Source organism: Manis javanica, chromosome 1 (genome assembly GCF_040802235.1).
Source record: "Manis javanica isolate MJ-LG chromosome 1, MJ_LKY, whole genome shotgun sequence".
NCBI classification, from domain to species: Eukaryota; Metazoa; Chordata; class Mammalia; order Pholidota; family Manidae; genus Manis; species Manis javanica.
In genome coordinates, this window is record NC_133156.1 from 79,217,565 (window position 1) to 79,244,755 (window position 27,191).

Below are 27,191 nucleotides of genomic sequence, written 5' to 3' on the forward strand. Positions count from 1 at the left end.
AAAAAAATTCCTTAGGCATTCTACCATGCATTATTATTGACCTAAGATTCTTCTATTTAATTCTAAGTGGTTTCATACTCATGTTTAATAATTACTTACTATAAGGAAATATATCATAACAGAAATTAATACAAATGTGTCAGGGTCAGGAACAATCCAATAATTTTTCCTTTAGCTAATCTGCCCTAGCCAATCCTTGGTCACTATTACACAAGCACAGTCACTGTGCTGAATCTCACATTCAAGCATTACTCTTTTGCCAGGTCTGGACTACATCCCTCATTTTAACAACAGACATCTGTCAGCTTAAATACCCATGCTCTCAGCATGTAGCAGATGTAAGAATTGCTCACTAAAACGGACGGTATTTCAGAGTCAAGATTGTATTACTGGTCTTTTGCCAAAAAATCTTTTTGAAACAGACAAAAAATAAATAAAAAGATGAGAAGTATATTTGACCTGCCTGTGGTTGGTAATTTTTTGAAAACAGTTATCAGAACCTAAAATTGTATCCACTGTAAATTTTTCCAGTCAGAAATGGAATGATTTCTTTTTCATCCATTTACTCCTTCAGCACATATATTTTGAATGTCTGTTATGTGTCAGAAAAGAAAAGGCTCCTGCTTCATGGAGCTAATTTTCCAAGTAGAAGGCACCAAACTAAGTAAGCAAGCTAATAATATGTGATAATTTATATGTGTGATAATATATAGAAATAACCTGTGTGCAGTTATACAGAAACAAGGGTTTCAGTGGAGAGACATTATTTAGATAAAATGAACAGATAATGCCTCCCTGAATAGTTGAACATCTGGGACGGAGGTTTTTCTTCATTATTCAAACATAAATATAATGTGTGAGAAATACTGCCATATGCATTAATACCAGTTATAACACACCTGCCCTTTATTTCTGTTTTCCACAAGATTCACCTTTGTTCTGAAAATGTGACTAAAATTCCCAAAGTTAGAAACAAGAGAAAGTGTGAAACAAGGACTTAGAATATAATCGTTCTTTCAACATTAATTATACTGTACATTTTGAGAAGCTATAATCAAGAATTGAAAGCTGTTTTTTGTCTTAGGTTCAAAATCATGAAGCAACAATTTCACACAATGAATGTATCTTTGTAAGAAATTCTGAAACAGAAAACAAGGACTTGGTTTCCTACATGAAAATGAGTCCAGATGAGGGATATTGCCTATCTGTTCTTTTTGTGGGTTTATTTTGTTGATGCTTTTCTGGAGGCAAGGGGAGGTTAGAGGGCAAATAGAGGAAGGTACAATAATAGAAGCACTCAGCATATATAAATTTTAAAGGAGCTTTTGCGAAATCAAATATGGCTAGTTTTACACAATAGTCTTCCAAGCACGAGAATAAACAATAGTTGTTAGCCAAGACAATTTTTGAAAAAAATCATTTTGTTTTTATCCACCAGATAAACTACTGCTCTCTTTCTGTAAGCCTTATTGATAGAACAAAATGCAAATTTTGTTATTATCTGGTGTCATCTTAGTATTATTAAATATATTTTTTATCCTATTCATCCTTTTTTCCCAAGTACCATTTTGGTTCATTTTCCTACTTCCTGGTGCATAGATGAAAACGCAGGGACACAGAAGCCAAAGACCATGTCTTTTTATATTTGTTTCAGTAACATTCAAAATTTCTGCTTCACAATAGGAGCTCAATTATGAATGAACAAATGAATGACTGACAAATTTAAAAAAGCAATTTATCATCTACAGGAAATAATGTCTTGAGCACCTAACATGGGATCATTACAGATTATAAGTATTCAGGCACTTGCAAATATTTAATTCCAGTGACATAAATGCAGATGAAGTTACCCTGGAAAATTAAGTCTATTTTGAATAATTATATTTTATTTGAACAAACTGTAAAGAATGGAGTATTTTCCCAATAAATGACTATTACTTTTTTATTCCCTTTTTTTAAAAAAATTCACTGTCCTAGTGTTTTAGACAGAGAGGTTAGTTTCAGGAAACTTTCTTCTGTTTTGCAGTATGCATTTTAAAAACCAGCAAACTTATACAATGCCATTGATGTGACCCTCTATTTTATCCCCAGTTCCAACAATAACTTAAATGAACAGGGATTTCATTTCTTATTCAAGGAAGTAATAGTTTATAAACATGTTACTAAGAATAGATTACTCCTGATTAACTCATTTGCCTCTCTTTTTAATATTTCTTGGAAAGCTGATGGTTCGAAATGCACAACTATAAAATAAATATCTCACTTTGCTATGAGGCCCTCAATCTGATCCTAGAAATAATCCTAAAAAAAGAGAGTACAAAATATGATGAGAAGTATCAGCCTACAAGAGAATGTCATGATGCTCAGATGACTTCTGTGTATATATACATATCCATACATACAATGATTAAGAATCTTCTCTTTTAAAAAATATATTTTAATTATTAAAGCTACATATTTTTTAAAGTTTTTCCAATATGCCTAAATTATACATACCATGACTGTGTTTAAATATAGCAGTTTTCATAATCCATATTAAAGAAGCCTTTAATTAAAATGTATTCCACTTACAAACTTAGTTAATTTTACCTCATTAGCCACTTAAACAGAATTCATAAATGTATCTCATTAGCCTTTAAGTACTCTAATTCTCTGGCTGAATAAATTTTCCCAGGTGTATAAATAATTCTTTGAAATCCTATAGAGTTTACCTTATGTTCTCTTAAACATTCTGGTATTATTGTAGATGATAAAATTTCAATTTAAAGTCACAAATTTATATCAAATTACTCAATGGTACATTTTAAATTGGATGTATGAGCCTTACTTGCTACACTAAAAGGCCAAAATCTCTTAAATATTTCAAGTAACCTACATATCTATATGCTCAGATTTCTCAACACACAAGAAAACTGTCCATACTACAGATTTGATTTTTTTGAACATTCCTCTTTTTAATTATCAATATTTCCATTGTTAAAAGATTTTGTAATAGGTTGAATAATGGCCCCTCTAGTTGTCCATGTCCTAATCTCTGTACCCTGTGAGTATACTACCTACATGGCAAAGGAACTTTGTAGGTAGGGTTCAATTAGGGCCCTTGAGATAGATTATCTTGGACTATCTAATTGGGCCAATGTAATCACAAGATCCTAACAAGAGAAAGAGAGAAACAGGAGAGTCAGAAGGGATGCGATTATCGCAGCAGGGGCTAGAGTGATGAGATGACTGGCTTTGGACATGGAAGGAGACCACTAGTCAAGGAGTCCCAGCAGCCTCTAGAGTCTGGAAAAGGTCAGGAAACGGATTCTCCCCAGAGCCTGCAGAAGGAACTAAATTCTGCCGCCACCTTGATTTTAGCCCAGTGAGACCCATTTTGGACTTCCAACCTCTAGAAATGTAAAATAATAAATTCGTGTTGTTTTAAGCAACCCTGTTTGTGGAAATTTGTCACAGCATCAATAAGAAACGAATACAGATTCGTATCCATCAAGGAAATAATTATGCTATTTCAAACAGTTTGAAGGCTTACCTTCTAAATTGTTGACATTGCAACACAACCAAGAGAGTTGGGCTAGTATGCTGAGTGCCTTCCTTCTGGTGAAAATGATGAAACATACTGCATCCATTAGAGTCCATTGAAGAAGCTAAGGTATTAAAAAAAAAAAAAAGAAGGTTATTTAGCTCATATCCCGTGGTTAGAAGCATCACCTGATATAGTTCATCTGTTTATCCAGAGTGGTCTACAAAATCTACCTAGGTTGCTAAATTAATTGATTTCTTTTGCATTACTTCATTCACAAAATATGCAAATATCTACTACTATAAAGACTTTTGAATTTGACAGAATATTGTGGGTTTTTTTCTTCCTGCCTGATCAAATAAGAAAATCTGTATAGATGATAAAACAACATCTAGTTGAGTCACTCATGATTTTATTTGAATTTACACCACAGAATAAGAAACAGAGAAAAGGAAAGTAGTAGTATTTATTAAGTACTTTATGCTAAGAAGATATTCTGTTGAACATTTGTACTGTTTCCAGTTTTTAGTTATTGTCAACAAAATGACTCTGAATATTTGTGTACAAGTCTTTGTGTGGACATATGTTTTCTTTTCTGTATTAATACCTAGGAGAAAAATTTCAGGGTCACAGAGTAAGAGAACATTTAACTTAGAAACTACAAAACTCTTCCAAAGTTTCTGTACAAGTTTGCTCTCATACCAGCCACCTATGAGTTTCTAGTTACTCTACATCCTCTCCCATGCTTACCAAATTTAGTCTTTTTAACTTTATCAATACTCTAATGAGTACATAATAGTGTCCCAATATGGATGCAATTTACATTTCTCTGATGACTAATGATGTTGAGCACATCTTTAACTGCTTACTGGAATTTTTATGCCCTCATTTATAAAGTATCTTTTGCACACTTTTAGTATGCTTTCTTTTATTCAGTTTTTAGAGCTCTTTGTATATTCAGGTTGTGAGTCTTTTTGTCAGATACATATATTGCAAAGACTCTCTGTGACTGCCTTTTAATTTTCTTAATGGTTTTTAATTTGATGAAGTCCAATTTTACATTTTTCTTAATAGTATCACTTGTTTCCATCAAGGAAATATTTGTGTAACAAAAATCATAAAGATTTTTCTTCTATGTTTATTTCTATGTCTTCTAGTTTTTGCTTTTACCCTTTTGTCTATTTTGAGTTAACTTGTACATGGCATGACATAAGGAGAAAACTCAAGGATCACAGACCTTCATGTGGTATAGGTTACAGGGAGAATGTATTGCCCCAACTCATAAGCTATCTGATTAAAAATGAGTTCAATTTAATGTAAATTATCACTCAATATAGTTGATTCAAAAAAGTGTCTGATGTATATCTAGCCTATGTTAGGAGTTGTAGGTAAATGTCAATGAAGAAAATAACTCTCTCAAAGACCTTTTTAATCTAATAAATGAACACTTTAGTGTATATTTGAAGCTTGCTGAGAAAGCAGACCTTTAAACTTCTCATTGCAAGAAAAAAAAATTGTGACTGTGTGTTGGTGAATGTTAACTTACTGTGGTAATCATTTCACAAAATATACATATATATCAAATCATTATTTTGTACACCTAATACAATGGTATGTGTCACCTATATTTCATTAAAAAGAGAGAAAATCTAATAGTAAAGAATAGAAATGCACACAAAACAATAAAGTAATATATACATTTATCCAAAAATACAGCCTAAACTTCTATTTTGTTTAATCAGTATTTTTCTTAGGAAGTACATTACATAAGAAAAAATAAAATATCCAGAAAAACCATAGTCAACTTTTGATTATCTACTTAGTAATATATATAAATATTCTGATTTTTATTTTCCCCTTAATCCACCACATTTCTACATCATCTCCCAACTGTCAATCAGTTATACAATTTAGAACATATTTTGTTTTTAGCATAAACAAAACAAAAAGCAAAATTAAATATGCATTCCAATGCCTCAATAATACTTTAGGAAATTATTTACTCATCTTCTCTTAGTAGATATAATTGAGAGCTCATATTGCCTAATACTATATTCTTTATCTTCTTAACATTATTATATTTTGGTAATAATAAATAACAGCTACAATTTTTGGTCTTCACATATAATTCAGCTATGTTACATAATCTAGCCATTTTGAAAGAAATTAAAATACAGAAAGCTGCAAAAGATAGTATCAAAAGCACTCATTGAATCCCTACCAAAAAAATAGGCCAGCATTTATTTCATCTATGCTTCAGATTAAAATATATAAACTTCCAGGTAAAGTCATAGTTTCAGTATCATTCTTTTTTCTCCCGCCTACTGCAGAAGTAATCATTACTATGTAATTGATGTTAATCCAGCCTATTCATGTTTTGAGAAAGAGAGGAAACACACTCACACTCAGGATGTGTCTTAGGTAATGTTTTGTGATTGTTTTTAATTTATGTAAATAGGCTCTTACTTTAACATTCAGGAGTCACTTTTCTCAACCTATTTTCTTGAGTTATTAATGTTGTTAAAGTTAGATCCAGTTCATTATTTTAACTACTATATAATAACCCATTGTGTGAATATATCACCATTTATTTTTCCATTTCACTGCTAATAAACATATAGATTGCTATTATAAATAACACTGAAATGAACAACTTTTGCAATTCTTGTGCAGATGGGAAGGATTTTCTTAGGATAGTACCATCCAATATAACTTTCTGCAGTGATGGCAATGCTCTGTGCTGTGGTTAGCAAGCCCTTGAAATGTGTCTCATATGACTGAGGAATTAAATTTTTCATTATATTTAATTCTAATTAATTTAAATGTAAATTTAAATAACTACCATGTGACAAGTGGCTATCCTATTGGAAAGTACAGCATTAAGATATACGCCCAGAAGTAGAATTGCTACATGCTGTGGTATACCCATTTACAAAAATATACTGATTTTTATTTTCCAAAGTGACTGTGCTAAATTACCCTCCTACCAGAGGGTTACTACTTCCCCACATCCTGGCCAATACTTGTACCTGTCAGTCTTTTCCCCTTTTGTCAGCCTGAAAAGTTCAAGATGTTATCTTGCTTTTGCTTTAATTTGCATGAACCCTGTTATTAATAAAGATGAAAATTGTTCATAATTCATGTTGACCCTTTAGGTTTCTGCTTCTCTGAACTGTCTGCTTATCTGTATCCTTGTTGCAGTAGTTACTGTCTTTTTCCTTGTTAATTTGTAAAAGCCTATGTAATTCCTATACCTTCCCTTTCCCACCCTGAAAGTTCTCTCCAAAGAAATTTCTTGGATTTAAAGAACTTTTCATTGACACTTTTTATCAGAATGTCCAACACGGAGGTGTGGCACCTTGCCTTCCAATGTAGAATATATGGTACCAATTCGGTTCTTGGTCTTAGGGTCTCAGGTGGAACTAATAAAAAAAGTTCCATTTTTGTATCTTATTTACATTTTCCATAAGTATTTGAGTATGTCTTTAGATCTCCTTCAGATGTATATATTTATATTGGTACTTCTCAGAAATGCTGGGTGAATTTAAGAATTCAGCATATTAATAAGCAAGTCTATGAATAAAAACATAGAGTGATTTCTTCAAAAATATATTTCACTGTATTTAAGCTACTTAATATCACTACCTTGCAGGGACAGTCTCTTGAACTCATAAAAAACAACAGCAATGTGCACACATCCTCATCCTCAGAGGCATATTAGAAAACAAAAAGCATAAGCAAAAGTTACACAGAGAAAGATCCATCAGAGCAGTAACTTCACCAACCATGTGTTACACAATGAGAAATTTTAACATTTATAAATGTATTTCCCCCTTTTTTGTGGAGGAGTCAACCATAGGCATTTGTTTATAGCCATTGAAGATCACTTCTAATTGGAATCACTGGCAAAAATGTGAAGCAGTGACTGCAAATAGGTAGGAGATAAGAGAGGCCTATTGAGTGGGAGAGGAGTTCAATTTTTTCAACACTTTGGGATATAAAGTTGAATAAAATGAATTACTCTTCCATGGTGACTGGGAATATGGCCAGGGCTCATGGAACTGATATCCCAACAACAGGACTACAGAACTGTGGATACCAGGGGAAATTTCTAAAAAAATGTTATCCAAAACATTTTCTATTTTCAAGATCCAGAATTTTCTGTATCTCTTGGGACACAGTAATATAGAAAATGGGAATCTAGAAAGCAGAATGCAGGAGGTAAAAGGCAAAGGTTCTGCTTTATTAAATTAGAAAAGTATTAAACTTTCAATGAAGCACCAAAGACATTTTAAGCCTCTTGATGTATTACAGAATTAATAAAATGTTCTTTGAATTTAGAGGAAACATAAATTCTACGAAACTCCTAGCTTTCAGGTTAATTTTTTAAATGCATTTTCTTTGATTAGTGTGTATATTTGATTTATTTTGGTTTAGGTGAAAATATAATAAGGATCCTACCCCCCAGAGTCACCACTGGCTTCAGTCACCATAACATTATTTTTTTCCATTAATATCTCTGTTCCTTAAACACGAATTCTTCTACCCTAGCCCTTCTCAAAAAATGCCAAAGGACCTGCTCTTCTGACCTTGTCTATGGATTTTGTAACATGAGGCTACTCAATTAGCCTCATACCAAACCCACCCATCCATTTTTCCCCCAACCCCTGCCCTCATGACAAACATCAGCAACCCTATAGCTGAGTAAAAATTTCCAAACATCATAGAGAAGTCCAAATGCCTAGTTAGGGAACAGAATTCCAAGCGATAGAAAAGAGGAAAAGGACATTGTGTTATAACTGATTAGGGTAATATAAACTACTACCAATAATAAATCAATTCTATAATTTCCTTCTTATCCTCTGAATGGTTCTATGCTCTTTGATTCTAGAAAATACTTTCATAAAATATTTTTAAAGCCTATTTAAATTTGCTTACCATCACATAAAAATGAAATGTAAAGAGTAAAACTCCTCAGCTTCTAGATGTTCTCTACCACTAACTACCACTACATTATTTTTAATGAGGTATGCATTTTAAAATCCTCTGCATTTTTCCCCAATGCTCCTCATCTAGAACAACCATTGTTAACAGTTTCTTTTATATTTTCTTAACATTTTTCTGTAAAATTTAAATCTAGGGATCATCATACTACACCTGTTGTTCTATAACTGTTTTCTTTTGTCTCAACTGATAGATCTCAGGCAGTTTTTCATTTCAGTACATATATGTAAGTTTACCACATTTTTTTAGCACTTTCATAATGCCACTTTCTTAACAGACACTTGGAGTAACATCCAGGATTGTGTAAGAAAAGAAAAAACATGTTCACAGGCCCTAGTGAACATAAAAGCTATACATACACATGTATAAAACATTGAATATATAGATATATATTTTCTCTGCTGTTGTCAGCTAACACTGCAATATTTCAGGTGGATGCTCAGTATTTACAGAAGGCCCAGAGGATACACATTACTACTAAATAGATAGATGAAGTGCTGAAATGGATATTGCCTTCCTTTTATTCAAGGAAGTGCAATGTTTTGTCTGCCAAGAATTTGACATTTTGCTTAAGGGTAAGATGAGAAAATATTTAAGTAAGCATTAAAAGAAAGCAGAGAAACTTGAGTAATGGCAAAATGCCAGGAAAAGGACCACACAAATTAGCCCCAGCCCTTCAGGCAAAGGTCAGGGGAACACAGAACAGGCCTATCAGAAATAATGGTTTTTAAAAAACACACAGGAGTGTAACACAACATGGAAAGCTTTTAGTCTATGACTATTCACAGCCTGGTTGTACAAAAATTATCAGGTGGGAAAAATATTTGAGCAGATGATGTATCTTTGTGTGGCTGTTGCTAATGCTGAAGAACACACAAACTAGTAATTCAGCCTTTGATGCTGCCTAAAAACGTACAACAGAATTGGTACAATTTACTAAATACCATCCATCCACAAAGCCCATACCAAGCCAACTTCCAACAGCCAACATTTTCCATCTTATTTTCTCTATAATATTTAGTTTTTTGCTTTAATTACACTTGATATTTGTAAAGAGAAAGCTGGCGTTGTAATAATTGGATAGCTTTTTTATCTATGTTGGCAGAAACAATTTTCTCTTATATTTGAAGAGCAATACAAAAGCAAAACTTCCTTTCCTCACAAACCCGATGCCAAACTATCCTCTGAGTCACACAGTTTCTTTAAATCCTGTTCTTCTGAAGGTTAAGATGTGCTCTCTGTAAGGTGCCGCCAGGATCACACTTCTCCTTGGTACCAAAAAAACACACAAGAGTCAATTCATCAACATGTACACACTTCTTCAAAACATCTCTCCTTTTCTCCTTCTTTTCTTCTCTACTTCCTTCTGACAGTCCCACTTCTTTCTTTCCTCCCTTCCTTCCTTCCCTTCTTTCCCACTTTTTTCCCTCTGTGCTTTTCTCTCCCATCCCCCTCATTCAGGATGCAAGAGAAAGCAAAAGTAATGACAAAATCAGAAGTCCAAAATAAATTTAGGGTTTCAATATAGCAAGGAAATTCTCCTCCTAGCCACATATTTTTTGCTAGAAAAAAAATTACAGACTGAACTTCAGAAACCCAGCACAATACCTTCAGCTTTAAAGAAATATATGAATCTCGTAAAAGGAAAAAAAAATGTGTTTAAAGTTTTCAGTAGCTAGAAAACATTTTAATTATTAGGAATAGATTTTACTTAGTATTATTCAAATATACATGTATCCTTAAATTTTTTCATCATTAAATAACTGCTTTGAATTGCATTGTGAAATCTTGGAAAGGTATGCTCTTTAATATAGACTAAAGGCATTGTGAGATGAGTGAACTGAACAAAATTCAAAAATATTGCTATGAACTACTGTTACAAAGTAGGTTTCCTAAGTTCTCATTCTGTTCAATTATTCTTAGTATTTTTTAAATACCAGAAACATTTCTTAAAATTTTTAAATTCACTTTGCAAGCAAAATAGATAACTCTACAAGTACACAGCTACCAAAATTTCCATTTATATACTCATAATACCTGTTTTGAAAGGAAGGTTACCTGTTTTCAGTCACAACTTAGGTGTAAACTTCTAAAATTTTAGCTGACAGGTTTTACTATGTAATAAAACATGTCAAATTCAAACAGACAAGTGGATTTCATTTTTGGAGGGCTTTGCCTCACACCTTTTCCCATTATAATACAAGTACTACTTAGCCATATGATTTTCTGCAAAACTTAACCAGAAATGTAAAACATAATGCATGTCTCAACATCTTAACACTTCCATGGAAGGCTCAGGGTGGGGAGGGAGTCTTGCTAAATTCAGAGAAGTATACTGTCTGTAAATGAGGAGGTTGCCGGCTTTCCTCTGTTCTTTCTCTAGGTACTGGCTTGTCTGCCTTGTAAACCTAGTATGAGGACAGTTTCCTACCTCTTCTTGCATCTCTTAAATTCTACGATTACTCAATTTGCTGACTTAGAATACCACATTGTCCAGCAATATACACTCTAAACAAATGATTTGAACACAGAGAGATGTCAGCCAACGAGCTTAACTACTGTATTTGCAGCTTATCTTTTAATGGATATCTAAAGAGATGTAAAGTGCAATCATCCCATTCAGTATGCACAGGGACCATTTGTTTAATCAAACTGGAAATTATAGGATAATGTATTGTGTTAATTTATTCTTAAGTCACAACTGATATTAGAAATAAATACTGATATGGCAAGTTATATAAATAGCAAAGTGCTTTTATTGTGGATATTGGCTCCAGTTCAGTGAGTGATTAAGAGATTATAAAGTAGATCACTGAAATTCTGTATGTGTGCATGTGTGTGTATAAAATTAATCTATTGCATCACCCCAGTCATTAGCATAGGCATTAAACAACAAGCTGGACTCTAGTCCAGCTACAATAAAACTTATTAATTTTGTTCCATACCCTTAGAAAAGAAAAAGGCATAAGGCTATATTTGCATACAAACTTTTAATTATTTAACTTTGTAACCTAACAATAGATATTTACAATCTTAATTGTTCATTTAATTGCCTCAACATTAAACAGAAAATGATATTTATTTATTATCAAATGTCTTATAACAAAAGAAAAGCTTTGCTGTTATTAAAAGTGGACCACTAGTGCCCCCTTCTGACATGAAAAATAAAGAATTATTCTCAGGACTTGAAATGACACTATACACTAATCCCCTAAACAGCTGTTTCAAGTCAGATTTATGCCAATTCTGTTCTGATTTAATAATAAATCCCTCATTTATCTCCTAAAATGTTGACTATCCTGATGTTTTATTATTGTGAGTTACCTTCCTAGGAATGTCAGGGAATCCTGATGATTCTTAAATATAATCAAATACTTCTACTCAAATTAAGACTTAAAAATTTTTTGAAAAAATTCATCTTTTAAAAAATATTTGAAGTTTTATCATCTTTAGTTTTACATTTGATTGTGTTAAAGCTACTAAACCTGAAGCTATACCTGCCTTCATCACATTAAATGTCCTGTTGCTCGCTTTTCACCGAATTCAAGCTGATACTCACAGACACAATCATTCATTACATTCCTTTCTGACATACCACAAAGGGCAAAAGGCAGCATGATAGATTAAAAAGATATTGTGGCACAATATTAATTACAGTATCAGCACCTTTTCCTAGCTCAGACTGCATATAAATGTCTATTTTCATTTTTACATTCAGAATACACTTTAAGGAAAACTGGATTTATTGCACAGACATAGCAAATGGGAATTTTGGTAGAATATTCCAATGCCAAAATGTCACCACGCATGAATATGCAAAAGACTTGGAATCTCTATCTTTAACCCAATTTGATTTTTGTACAATTATTTGAAGAATGTGATATTGGGAGGTAATGTATAAATCATAATGTGACCAGATATCATAATATGGAGACATTTGATTTAAAAATTCTTCTTCATGAAGAAATCCAAAAAAAACTCTGATAACCTTTTTCCCAAAGAATTTTTTAAAGTAAAAAACATTTTCATAAATGACATATTAAAATAAACTGTATTCTTAAATTATAATAGTTTTCCTAGTATTGGTCATACTACAGTAACCTTATTAAACCTTCCATTAGTAAAATCATCCACAAGTCAATAGCTTGTAATACCATTTCTAAGTGTCAAAATAAAATACTTAGAACATACTTCATCAAAATATGAATTTATATTCAAGATCATCCTCCCAAAAAAATTCAGGCTCCACCAAGAATGTCATGCTAAACCTTCAAATAAGCTTGCTAAATGTTCCTGCTATCTGATTAGACTCAATTCATATTTTACTGCTAAAGTACCCTTATTCCATGTATCCATGTAATTATTACTCATCTTGTGTTATAATAATTTTGCCTCCTGGAAAACATAATGGCTGTAGTTTTTCAATCTTTCCTGCTGCCCACTTCAGGGTTGTGCTTCTTTTCCACTGATGCAGTTCAACTTTCACACGCTGAAAATGACAACCACTTCAATTTGGTGATGCAAAAGAACTGAACACATCAGGAATAATCGGATTTAGTGTCTTGTTTCTCAATGACACATCTCAGATTGAAGTCCTATTCTGTGAAAGCATGGAAGACCCAGAAAGTAGCACCAAAGGAGTAATTTCTGAATGGATACGTTTTTATTTATCAAATATGTGACTCTCCTGTAGCTCATCCTTTGACCAACAGCAACGCTGGCGTTAGGCTTGCTGACTTGGCTAGTTATTCTCCTTTCCTGGGAATCTCTGACACAATCACTTATAGCTACTGAAAATCTGTGGTGTGATCCAGATGTTCCCATTCCACTTTTGCTATTCAGACTTTCAAAATATACAAAGAAATCTCTTTATATTCAGAATAAATTAAATGAGCGAGGAATTGGAATTATAATCCTATTTTTAAGAAGTAATGATTGCATATCACAGAAAACCTAAAATGCATTTGATTTCTAGTTTTAACTCTGACTGCATTTAATGATAGTCCCCATACATGGGGCACCTTTGATACATGCTCTCTGATACTCGGAGGCCAATTCTCTCTGAATGCAAACTACACACACTACAGCTGCAGAATGCCGTTGCTGATGTGCAGACATTACAGCCATGTAGTTGTTGCCAAGTTGAATTGCATTAATAAATGTCTACCTCAAAAAAAGAGGCAGGTATTAAGGCTTTAAGGCATATTACATGTTATGTTCAGAAATCTCTGAGTTGCTTCTTGCAGTTCAGAAGGAAGAGATCCCTAATGTTTTAGTCATAAATCAAACAGCTATTATAATCAAAAAAATTCCCAAAAAAAGAGCAATTGTGTCTGTGTAGATGGGAGGAATGTCATCTGTATACAGACTTAAAAATTCAGCCATAAATTCTAATTTTTAATCCAATGTGCCAGTTATTTAAATGTTTAAAATGGGAAAATAACTAGGCTTGCCCATTTTTGTGAATATGGATAGCATTTGTACACATCCTAGATCTCCTAGTTTTATAATATATTCTCCAACCTATAGTTTAAACTCGATAGATTTGTGTACTGTTATGAGAATCATGAAACGATATTCAAAACAGAAAAAAAAACTAAGGGGAGAAGAAGGAAAAAAAGCAAAAAAAAAAAAAAAAACAGCTATGATACCTGTTAACGATGAATTCTAACTATAAGCAAGGAATTTTTTTCCACAGTAGATCGTGGGAGTTCATAACTGTAGGTATGATCAAAGCTTATTTCAATGCTTTGAAATGTCAAATGAGTAATTTCATTCTCTTTTATTTTTAAACTATTCGCAGAGACAACACAAAATTATATAATGTTACATTTATTTTAACCTACACTTCTTCCTTCATAAGGTTACTTGTCTAAACATTTCACTAACATTGTGCAATTTTAAACTGAGAAAAAGAACAAAGTTACAAGTGTGACAATTTATCAGGAATAGATTAAGTGACAGCTGTAACTTGAATCAGAATTAGTAGATTATTTTAATAGTTTCAGGAGGAGTATAATTTACAAAAGTACATTTGAATGATATTAAGATAGCAGGAGGAATTATTTGCTTAGTGAAGGCTTATTTCTTTAAATTAAACTTTGTTAATATTCTTTCCATTAGAATTAATTTTAAGTATAGATATGTGTCTCTTGATTCAACAATTCATCAGCTGGTTCACTGACACGAGGGAAAAGTATTTCCCAAAGATTTTGCTCAAGTCATGGATCCTCTTCGCAGATTTACAATTTTTTTTCTGTGTTTTGATGGATAGATTATCCTTTCTCTCACTGTAATTCCAAAAAAAAAAAAGATGCTTCCAAAACTTTTGATACATTAAATTGGCTGCATCTCATCTTTCTCATAATCTAATTTCTAAGAAAATACTTAAGCAAAGCTTCATTATGTCCCCTATACCAAATTCCTAAGATCTAGAAATTTTTCTTTTTTCCTTCAAAAGTCTTCTGAAACACTATCCCTCCAAGAAGTCTTGACCATTTAAAGAGGCATTAATCCAAATTCTCAAGTCAAATATCCTAACAGCCAATATTTACTCTCTTCCAGAAGTAAACAACCTACTTGACTTTAATGTAAATATATACATGATCCATGCTTTTGGGGAGGCATCTTTCATTATTTCATCAGTATGTTCCTTTGTAATTCTATCCACTTAATGACATTTCTTTGAAACAAAAAAAAAACATAAAGCTTCCAGAGGAACCATTTGTCCCCTGAACTATGATGTATATATTTAGGCACTTATTGGATGATGATGATAAAAGCATTATTATTTTGATCAATATTCCTTAAAAAGGAAAACTTCAGTTTAGGAAGTGGACTTAATACTAATACACCACTCAATTCCAAATTTTATATCTTTAAAATTTTTCGAATTATCTCTTCTTTGGAAAGAATAATCTGTTAACTCCTTATTATCCTGTGACTTTCATAAATTTTATGTATTGCAAGGCTCAATGTATTTTGCAGATCAGTGTTTCTATACTCATTATAAGTAGAATCATGACTGTACAAGAACTATAAAGAAAGAAACTGCATGATATCCTTACCGTCACAGTGATTGATTACCTTTTCTTTGAAAGTAAATAACTTAAATGTAATCACAGCCTCTAAATTATGGGGATTCTTACAGTCTTTTAAATTAAAACTATGCATTCAGTATTTACTAGAACACAGGTAAAATTATTTTCCACGTTAACTGATAACAAATGGGTTTCCTCAATAGAGCTAAGGAGAAAGAAAACAAATGAACTATAAATACAGAGACAGAGCAAGAAGTAGATAGGTAAACAGATACAGGCTAAAAATGCAAACAATATAAAGATGTAAACTATTACATTGTTGATGTTGTTAAATGGAAGAAAATTTTTTTGGTAATATCTATATTCATGATATAGTTAATTGAATCTCCAGTTTGCTTCATGTTTTTTCGTTTGCTAAAGAGAGAGAAAAGAATTCTATAAAACATTAGGGATTTGACACCAACCAAATCCTTTCTAATCCTGAATTGTAATTGTAGAGTCAGTACCTATCAAAGTGGTCTACTCAATAGAACTCAATAAATTACCATGTAAAAAATAAGTGAATAAAAAACTGAAGATCGACCCACAGACTAAAGCACAGAGAGGAATTTTTAATTGAATAAAACAAAATGCAACTTGAAAATACTTCATATAAATCCTCATGTGACCATTTAAGCTACAGGTCCATAAATGCAAGCGTTCTGTACATGAAAAAAGTTAACCACAAAAGTTAGCATTTTATCATCATAATTTCACCTGGGAAGAAAGTTCTTAATTTTACCCACGTCTAAACAGTGCCTTTCTAAATGGGTTTTGAATAAATTCAGAAATGATATCACAAAACAATTAGCCAAGTTCATTAGCGACATTCATTCCAAATACATCAAGGCTTGGGAAAGAATGACAGCTTTTTAATGGCAGCTCATCTCCTTGAAATGAATTGTTTTCTTGAATTTCCTCTGTTGGAACTTGTACAGTTGGAAGCATGCAGTTGATCATTCCTAGCATTTGCGTGAATGTGTATGTGCTTGTGAGTGGCCACTATGTGTGAAGTCTAAGGGGACTGCTCCATGTTAATGAGAAACCAAGGAATTCCTCTAACAGCATCTGGCATAAGTGTGAATCACATAATTTAAAGCTGTCTTACATGTCTGGATTCAAATTTTAGGTCTTCTTTCTATAAAAGCACTTTAATCACTGTAATATTAAAAGGAAGAAAGTGGTTTTCCCCCGTGTTTCAAGTAGCATCTATGGATTGGGAGTACCACCACCCTCTCTATTCTCTTGGTACAGAATGAACATCACAAGCTTACATTGCTGCTTTCAGGAAAACTTGAAAAGGCAGACACCCCACAGCCAGGTGTATCCCAGTCGGACAGTAAGCCTCTCATAAATATTGTAGGCAAAATGATCAGCCAACCAATTTATCCTAAAGCCAAACCCTGCAAATGTGAAAGTCTACCTCCTCTTATCAGACTCGGAGCTTTTTTTTAAAATCATTCTTTTTAAAGATTGTAAGGTTGATGAATCAGCGAAACAGAATGTGTTGCTAACAATTTGCATGGCAAAAACTAAGAATAATAATGTGGAATTTGAAATCAAAGTTGCTTTTATTTGAACTAAATGAAAATAACAGACAGTATGATGTCGCTAAGTTAAACCCACAGTGAGCCTTCATTTAGATAATTCTGATTGTTAAATCAGACTCATGTATAAGTGGACATCTCCACAACACTGAAGACAGATTTTCAGGGAAAAATGGTTTGCAATTAACTTCCAAAAAGAGGTTTCAATTGTCTTCCATCTTGTCAGAAATAACTTTTTTTTTAATCATACGTTTTTGGTCAAGATATTACAGAAATGCCAAACCATGGACAAATTAAAATAGCAATAAGTTGTATATCTCAAATTTCTCAAGTGTGTACTGCTATACATCCTATATCAAATTGATACACAAACTAAAAAACTTATGACATGCCTAAGAATTAGGAGCTCACATTTAAAGAACTATATTATTTTAACAGAATTAGGGTGACATGCAGACCTGAAGTACTTTGGAAATAATATGTTTAATCTCAGATAGCAAAAATATACAAAAACCTTGGCAGCAATGTGACCTATATGGATAACTTCAGTAAATCCATATTTTATAGATAATGAGTTAGAGCACAAAATTTTTTTTCTAATTAAAATTGCAAGAAGATTTTAAATGGAGATTAAAATGATCAGATACAATTGCATTAAAATGTTTTGAGGCTGAAATTTTTACAACTCAAGTTTCTTTGAGAATTTTACTACTTGAACATTCCAAGTAGTATTGTCTGTTACTTACAGTAATGTTATTGTTATTGTCTGTTACTTACAGTAATGTGAATTTTCCTCCTAATAGGGACTCCCCCTGAAAATAATAACTGCTGCAAGGCAATACTTTCTCAGCTGTCAACAGGCCTAAAATCAGAGTCTCTCACTGGTTTGATCATCTTAGGATGATATGCAATGGAACCTTCAGGAACCCAGAACACTAATATAGGTACAGCACTAATATAGAAAGTACCAAGTCATTTTATTTTCCAAGAATAACATCAGTATATAGAAAAATTGAGAATTTTCTCAATATCTGTAATTACCACTCAAAATTAAGTAATAGAAAGTTACATACAAGGATTTTATTCAAATGTTTAACTTCCCCCAAAAAAAGATCTACCAGATAATTCTCATTTTGAAAAGGTCCTGAAATATGTTCATTTGCATTTGAAATATAAAAGAGATTAATTGCTAAAGAAATAATATAGCTCCATTAGAGCAAATGGAAAAGATCAAATATTTCAACAATACTGATAAACCTTGATATATTGAGACATTCTGAACAGAAAAGGACCAGTTTATCTATATGGATAACTTTAGTAAATCCTTGCTCCTGGATCATAAACTGAAACTAAGAACACTGACACAGGGCTTATTTATTCTCCCTGAAAGAAAGAACATATTATCTAGAAAAATTCTTTAAAAATAAGAACTATTTTTTTAGTTGCCCTTTTTGATTCATATGCAATAGAAAAATATATCAGAATATGTTTAAATTCAGTCATCTTTACTTCAAATTTTAACAGCCAAAGTAACTCTCTAACCCTATTTTCTGCTCTGGCTTCACTTTCCCCAGGAGATTTTTGCTTTATTTGTATTAATTTTTGGTTTTCTTTTCTAAAAGTAATCAAACTAGCAGATATGAAACAAAGAAAGGATGTTTCTAGGCAAATATTTCCCAATAAACAATATGAATTAGTAACAGACATCTAATGATTTCAACTCAAAATATATATCTGTTTAAATAAAAATTTTACATTTCAAATGTTTATTTGACCCTACCTATACAGATTACATTTCCTTATAAATATATGCAGTTACAATATATGAAATTATAAATACATAAAATTACAACATAGCAGATAGAAGCTTATGAACTTTTAAATGGCTTAAATATATTTAAAATATTATTACACATTTAGAGTGGCCAAATTTAATAAAACCAAGCTGTAGCAAGGAAATTAATTTTTCCATGTCAAAATAAAGCACACATGAGCTAAACTATAGTTCTACAATTATCTTAAAGATGAATACTTTTTTGTTTTATGACAAGTGTTTCACTTTATTAGAAGAGATGGAAGCTAAAGAAAAACCAATAATAAATGTGATTCTTTGTTTTAAAGAGCAAAGTTAAAGAATTATCTTTAAAACATTTATTGAATTCAATCTTTTTTATAATTTTAGATAAAAATCATGTCATTATTCTTATAACAATTATTCCTATTTGATTTGGGCAATTTTTTTTCTTGAAAGTGGTTTCAAAAATATATGCATTTATAATATTCCTATAAGGTCTTGTGATTTTGAAATGTGGCATATTATTCAGCTTTGTGTCTTTGATGTGTGTTTTCCACTCAATCCATGCTCCAACAATTCTGTCATACAGAGAACTGAAAATTAAGTTATTCTCACCAGAAATACTCCCCCACAAAGAATCTATCAAACCATAGATATAAACCTCAGAACAATTCCTGCCAGGTTCTCATGCAAATGCTGCAGAAAAACTTACAAGAGCACTTTAAGATATTGAGAACCCTTCAATACAACCCAGTATAATAACTTTTACTTGCTAATTTCTATGGGTCAGTTGCAAAGGAATAGACCTGTCAATCAGTTTCAGATGTAGCAGAATTTGTCTGTCTACAAACAGGGATACTTTGTCGTTGCCATAGAGACTAATCCTCCACTTTCCTTCTGTTGACACAGCTAGTCACAGTCTAAACTACCTGATCACACTTTTAATAGGCAGCTGACTGGAGTACCATAAAATGCTCAAATCAAGTTTGTAACACTTGAGGCACACACTGTGGCTTCTTTAAAAAATATTATAATTTAAACCATGTTATATATTAAGACTCCTATTTGTTCCTTTACCTATCCAGGTTAGAGAAATATTTAACTATTGCTTTGTTAGGTGTCAAGTTGAGTATTAAATTCCAACAAAACACACAAGAAACTAATATGAATACAATTTATGAAGGTTAGAATAATTTTCATTCTATCTTTGCAGCTTAAGAGGATAGATTCCTTTGTTCTTCCATACTGCCTTTTAAATATATACCAGTATTTCATATCAAGTCAGTATTTATATCAAATATAAACAGTCATCTGGCTGTCCAACAATTTGTCTTTGAAATTATCAAGAACATGTTTACATTTTAAAAATTCAAAATTGACCAACGTGTTGTTTCATTCCATTTTTCAGACTCATATAAATTAGGATAACCATAATGTATGCTTTCTTTTCAACTAATCTGACCATATTCTTTAGTCAGTTCCACTAAGACCAAAATATTTAACCTTTTCTATGAAAAAATGTTCTATTTTTAGACACTTTAAATAGTTAATGCTTCGTTATTGGCCAAGTGTAACTTAATTCCTATATTACTTAAAATAGTGGTCCAAATCTCTATAAAATCTTCCTTGACAATTTTAACATGTTGCTTAGAACTTTTTTCCTGTGATACTTTAATTTTTTTAAGGTTGTTACATTATAAAATTACACCTAAGATTTCCAAAGATTATTGAACTGCAACAGCACCGCCTTTCAACATATTTAATGAAAAGTATGTAGTGACTCCTTCAATTAAGAAGGAAAATTGATGTGTATCATTAATTACGTCAGTAGAAATCATAAATCATCACTGAGTGCTGCAATTAATTATTTTTAAATCATGTGAAAAAAATGACAGACACAAGATAAATCCATAGGCTCTTCAGATGAGAGGGATATGGGGGGAAAAATATGAAGAAGAAAGGATACTACAAATTAAAAGCAATTCATAAATAAATAGCCACCTTATTTTTTTTCTGTAGATCAGTATGAAAAACGATATAGGGACTATTTAATACATGAACATTATATGTCTTTGTTAGTTCAGCAGCACTTGAGTTTGAAGAGTTGGTTATTTATCCATTTTATTAATTCACATCACACTGGTACAAAGTGAAATAAAAATTCTCAGTCCAGATGCAATTTTTTTTTAGAATAACAGTGAGAAATGGTTAAGCATGTGTTTCATTTAGATGAATAAATACTTTTTTCAGCAGTTATGTCCTTGGATATTTAATTCCAAAACATATATTTTCTTAAAAACATACACACAAGCTTTGCGCAGTGGCAGTATCATAGCCAATGAGGTTTATCCGAGGCGCGATTATTGCTAATTAAAAAAAAAAAAAAAACATACACACAACTTGTTAAAAAGTTTTTCCATTTTAAAACTATTTTAATAAATATAAACTTCATTATTAATTTTCAATTACTGGTTTAGCTAAGGTATTTAAACAATTTTTACATTATAAACTTAATGGATTCCACGGTAAATACCTTTGATTTCCTGACTTTTGCATTGTCAAATATCTCTCCTATGTGACATCATAAGTTGCTCATCCTACAAACCTATACAATACTATATAAACTGCAGATGCAATAAACCCAATAAACTGTTTTAAAGTTTCATCACTAATTTAAAATTTTAAATTAATTTATACTTAATGTTAAACAGTGCAACTGGAGGTAGTTCCTAATACAGCATAATACACACCCATTCTCCCTCTCCCCACCCAATTACTACGTGCACACACAACACACACACACACACACACACACACACCACTCCATCCTTTAAGGTATTTTATAGCCTTATCACCTGTAACATTTGACTCACAGACACATAGCTACAACACCAAGATCTCACCAAAGCTCTAGTCTCAATTTCCCACTTCCTCTTGGACAAAACAATCTGGGTGCTCTACCAGAACTCCAAACACTGTATGTCCAGAAAAGAACCCACTGTCTTTCCAAGCTTAATTCTCTTCTTGTATCCCTAGCTATGACAGTGTTTACCTCATAGTAATAGGCTCAAAACTTTGATTTACCAGGGACATCCTTTCTTTGTCTGTGACATCCAGCCCTTGTCAAGTTTGGTTGTATCCTTCACTTCCCTTTTACTTCTCAAATCTCAATCCTTATCCAGTTTATTATTTCCTCTTGTTTGTTCTATTTCATTTGATCCATAATTGGTTCCCTATCCCCAACATTTCCACCCTAGTATTTAACCTTTTCAGTTTTTCCCAATGAAATTGTTTAAAGCATAGCTCTAAACCCATTCACTGATCAAAAAACTTTCAAAGACCCACAATGACAACAAATTAAAACTCCAAGTAAAATATTTTTTAAAAGATAAAGCAGAAATAAATCGGATGAAAAAATATTGAATGATAGCTCAGCTCCTCAGCCTGACATCCAAATCTGCCCATATTCCATATCTGGCCACATTTTCTTCTAATATGGTTTTCACACCCCCAGCCTTCTCTAAGGAGTGTGGTACAATAGAAAGAGTATGATTGGAAAGTAACATAAGTAGGAAAATAGAGACTTTTGTCAATTTGTTCATTGATATGATCCTAAGCCTACAACATCAGAGAACTCAAAAAATACTGGCTTAGTAACTGAAGAGATTTAATTTGGAATCTATGCCACTAGTTATACTGTGAGTACATAATATATAATATGTGTGTGTATTTCACATATATATATTCACTGACAGGTTAATTAGGATGGTAGAATGGAATCTGTTTGACTAGACAAGCTGTGTCACTTATTAGCTATATGAACTTTACAAAAATCACGCATGCAAAAATGAAGTCTTCTAGCTTATCTTTTAAATGAGCTAATACTACTAAATTTAATTTTTAAAACTAAATGAAATTGGTTTTAAAAAGTGTATTTAACACATCGTAGATGTTCAACAAAAGTTTATTCCTTTTCTCTTTTCCATTCATTCCTTTCTCTAACTAAACTTGCCTCTAACATATATACCTTTTCCTCAGGCAGATGGTTTTGCCTGGCATGCCCCATCTTCCTGTTCCAACATGCCGAATTCCTACTACTCTTCAAGAATGAACTCAAATGATACTTCTCCCATACTTCTCTTCCCAGTACTTACTGGTCAAGAGTGGCCTCTCCAATAATACTTTATCTGTTCCTCTTTGGGGCATTTATTTCATCTCCATTGTTATAGTTTAAGACATATGGCAAATTCACATCGGGCTCATTTTTTGACTTTTCTTTCCCTAACATCTAGCACATTGCCTACCAAATAAGTATAAAAGTACTTAATAGTAAATATATGTTATCTGACCATAACTTATTACCAAGGAAAATCAAAATCATAGAAATTGAAAAGTCATAGGTCCAACAGTTAATATAGGGTAGCAACAGAATTGGAGCCCTGTTTTCTTTCATCCTAAGACCTTTGAACCTACATTGTGCTAATTCCCATTATGAAGGGAGCATGGGATTTGCCATTTTCTTACATTCGAAATACAGCTTCGAGTCCTAAGACAAAACCTAGACAGAAGGTTTTTTACTTTCGATATGTACAAGTTGTTTCTATAGTCCAAACGGAAGTAATTTAAAATATCATGCTTAGACTTCCAGTCAATTACTTTTCTTGGACCCATTAGCAAACATAGGTTGTGGAAAAAACTGCCACTCCAAAATCTGGAGATTCCAAAGAATCCAGAAAGTCACACAAGATCTGCTTACCTATGATGAGAGCCACTAAGTATAAATTGGTAGGAACACTTAACAGGTACATTAAATTGCTGGAGCCTGAGTGTGGACTAGCATGAAAGTGAGAAACTCCTGGAAGACCTCAGTTTTAGGGGAGTCCTCCAGTATTTTGTGAGTTTTGCCTTTAAAAATCCCACTAAGTTCTCATGGTGAAATCCAAGAAAATTCCTCTAATGACTGGCAGAGAGAGAGGATAAGTAATTTTTGTGAAATATGTCCAAAGCATTCTGCATAACAAAGACCTCCTCACCAGGGTAAAACTCTTTATGAGAGCCTTATCACATCAGAGTAGAAGGACATTTCTCCACTTCTAGCCTCCCCCCGTCTGACTTCCTATCTCGAACTAAATGGGTAGCAGAAAGCTAAAGCTCATGATAATAACCTTCAGCAAACTAGGAATATAAGGGAACCTCCTTAACTTCATGAAACACATCCATAATAAACCCACAGCTAGCATCATACTTAATGGTAAGAAACTGATGCTTTCCATTTAACATCAGGAACAAGGCAAGGAAGTCACTATCACCACTGCTATTCCGCATTGTATGGGAAACCCTAGCTAATGCAATGAGACAGGAAAAGGAAATAGAAGATATACAGATTGAAAAGGAAGAAGTAAAACTGTCTTTGTTCACAGATGGCATGAATGTTGATGTAGAAAATCTGAACAGAAAAACTCCCGGAACAAATTAATGATTATAGCAAAGTTGCAGGATACAAGGTTAATATATAAAAGGCAAATGCTTTCTTATATACCAGCCATGAACTGAAATATGAAATTAAAAGCAATACCATTAAATTAGCACCAATAAATAAGTAAAACACTTAGATATAAGTCTAACAAAACACAAGATATATGGGAGGAAAATTACAAAATGCTGATGACAGAAACCAAAAAAAAAATTTAAATACACAGATAGTCCATGTTCATGGACAGGATGAATTATTATGTCCCTAATCATGCACAGGATATTATTAAGATGTCAACTTTTAGAACTTGAGCTACAGACTCAAGAAAACCCCCAGCAAAACCCTAACAAGTTATTTTGTGGATATCAACAAACTTATTCTTAGGTCTATATGGAAAGACAAAATATCTATATTAGCTAACATAATACTTAAGAGGAAAAGATTCATACAACCAATTTCAAGACTTCCTAAAGCTATGATCAAGACACCATAGTATCGACATAAAAATAGACCCAGAGATCAATAAAACAAAATAGAGAACTGAGAAATAGACCTATACAAATAGTAGTCAACTGATCTTCAACAAAGAAATAAATGGAATTTAATAGACAAAGGATGATATTTTCAACAGATGATGTTGGAATGACTGGCTGTCCAACTATAAATAAATACATACATAAACAAATAAGCCAGCCTAGACACAGATCTTGCAACTTTCACAAAAATTAATTCAAAATAGTCACAGAACTAAATTTAAAATGAAAATTGTAAAACTCCTAGAACATAGAAAATCTATATCAAAATTCACTGAGTTCAAAATTCAAAATTCATTATAATTGGAGAATTATAACAAAAACATAACCCATGCAAGAAAAAAATTGATGTTTGATTTTATTAAAATCAAAAACTTCTGCTCTACAAAAGACACTGTTAAGATAATGAAAAGACAAGCAAAAAGCTAAGAATATTTTCAAAACATGTATGTGATAAGAGATGTATATTAAATATATAAGAGATCTCTTAGAACTTAATAAGGAAACAAACTACCCTATTAAAAATAGGCACAAGATCTGAATAGACACACATCTCACCAAAGTAGATATACAGATGAAAAATAAACATATGAAAAATGCTTAACAGCATTTGTTATTAGGGCATTGCAGATAAAATAATGATATGCAAATACACACTTATAAGAGTGTAAAATCTAAAAACCTGACAATACCAATGGCTGTAGGGAGCAATAGGCACTGTCACTCATTGCTTGAGAGAATCATAATGGAAAAGCCACTTTGGAAGACAGTTGAGCAATGTATTGCAAAGCTAAAAATAGTCTTACCACACCATATAGCAATCATGATCTTAAGTATTCACAAAACTAATATGGAAACATGTCACACAAAACTTGAACACAAATGTTGATAGCAGCTTTATTCACAATTGCCAAAAACTGGAAAAGATTCAGATAACCTTCAATAAGCAAATGGAGAAGCAATCTGCAGTACATAAATACAATAGAATACTATTTAGTGATAAAAAGTAATGAATTCTCAAGCCACAAAAAATGTAGGTGGACTTAAACATATATTGCAAAGTGAAGGAAGCCAGTCTAATTCCAATCATATGAAATTGTGGAACAGCAGAACTATAGAGTTAGTCAACAGATCACTGATTTCAGGGTTTGTGGAGGGGAGGGTTGAAGAGGTGAAGCATAGGAGAGCCAAGAAACTATTCTGTATGGTCCTATAATGGTGGATACATGACATTTTTTGTTTGTCAAAAGAATGTATAATGCAAAAAAAGAACCCTAATGCATTTTTTAATGCAATTTAGGAGGTTAGGGGATGGAATGCAGAATGTACATAAATAACTAACAGCATTACAGATGTATATGACAACCTCACTTTGGAAATGAGTGAAGTCTATAATACTAAGAATAAAAGAAACTATACATAGACACTGTACTCTAGTTGATAAGGTTCTTTCCTGTGGTGATACGTGTTTACAATTCTGATGTCGCAATATTTGTTTTCTGGAATTGAACAGTTAAGTAAATGGAAGGTGGGTAGAAGCAGCTAGGCTTCTCACTGTTGTAGTGGGAGGTTACAGAAAAACAAGGGAAAGAGGCCAAAATGATCCACGTAGTAATAGAGTTGCAGATATCATACAAACTCACATTTAGCTAAATATAGATACAGAAAGCTACACATAGAAATATTTATAGATATGTGTACATATGTTTAGTACACTCATATTTCCTTGCTCTGTTCAACAAAGAAGGCCTACAAGCATGAAGACCTCATTGATAAGGAGCATAACTAGTACCCAGATCTTACTTTCTAATACCATCCTTCAGTAAAAGGAACTAGGGCTCCTTGGAGAAATGGCTATTTCCAGGACTAGGCAAAACAATACACCAGATAATCCTGGAGGTCCCAAGGGCCAAACTGTAACAATCTGAGCACCAATATAAATAAATATTAGATTATAATGTAAATATATAAACTGATATTTTTAAATGATTAAATAAAGGAGAGGAGAAAAATCTCAATATAGAATTACCAATAACTTATGCACATATTTCACCCTCAAAAAGGTGAAGTATAACTCTCTACTCCTTAAATACAGTCTGTTCATAGTATCTTCTTCCTAAAGTGTACAGTAAGAGGAAAAAGCCACTTTATGGGGAATTGTAACAAAAACCACCATAACCAGGTAACTCAGGTTAACTTCAACAATCACACATGTTGATAGCATGTCCTTTTGATAT

The 27,191-nt window shown here is 32.3% G+C and overlaps 1 long non-coding RNA gene and 1 pseudogene across 1 annotated transcript in view; one reads left to right on the plus strand and one right to left on the minus strand.

Annotated features, from left to right (window-relative positions):
- LOC140848414 (uncharacterized) overlaps positions 1 to 27,191 on the minus strand; it is a 350,146-nt gene that overhangs the window by 135,300 nt on the left and 187,655 nt on the right. Inside the window, exon 3 of the long non-coding RNA XR_012129248.1 lies at positions 3,533 to 3,647. This is a non-coding gene — a long non-coding RNA (uncharacterized lncRNA). The remainder of the gene's footprint in view (positions 1 to 3,532; positions 3,648 to 27,191) is intronic.
- LOC118971298 (U4 spliceosomal RNA) lies at positions 21,258 to 21,389 on the plus strand (annotated as a pseudogene).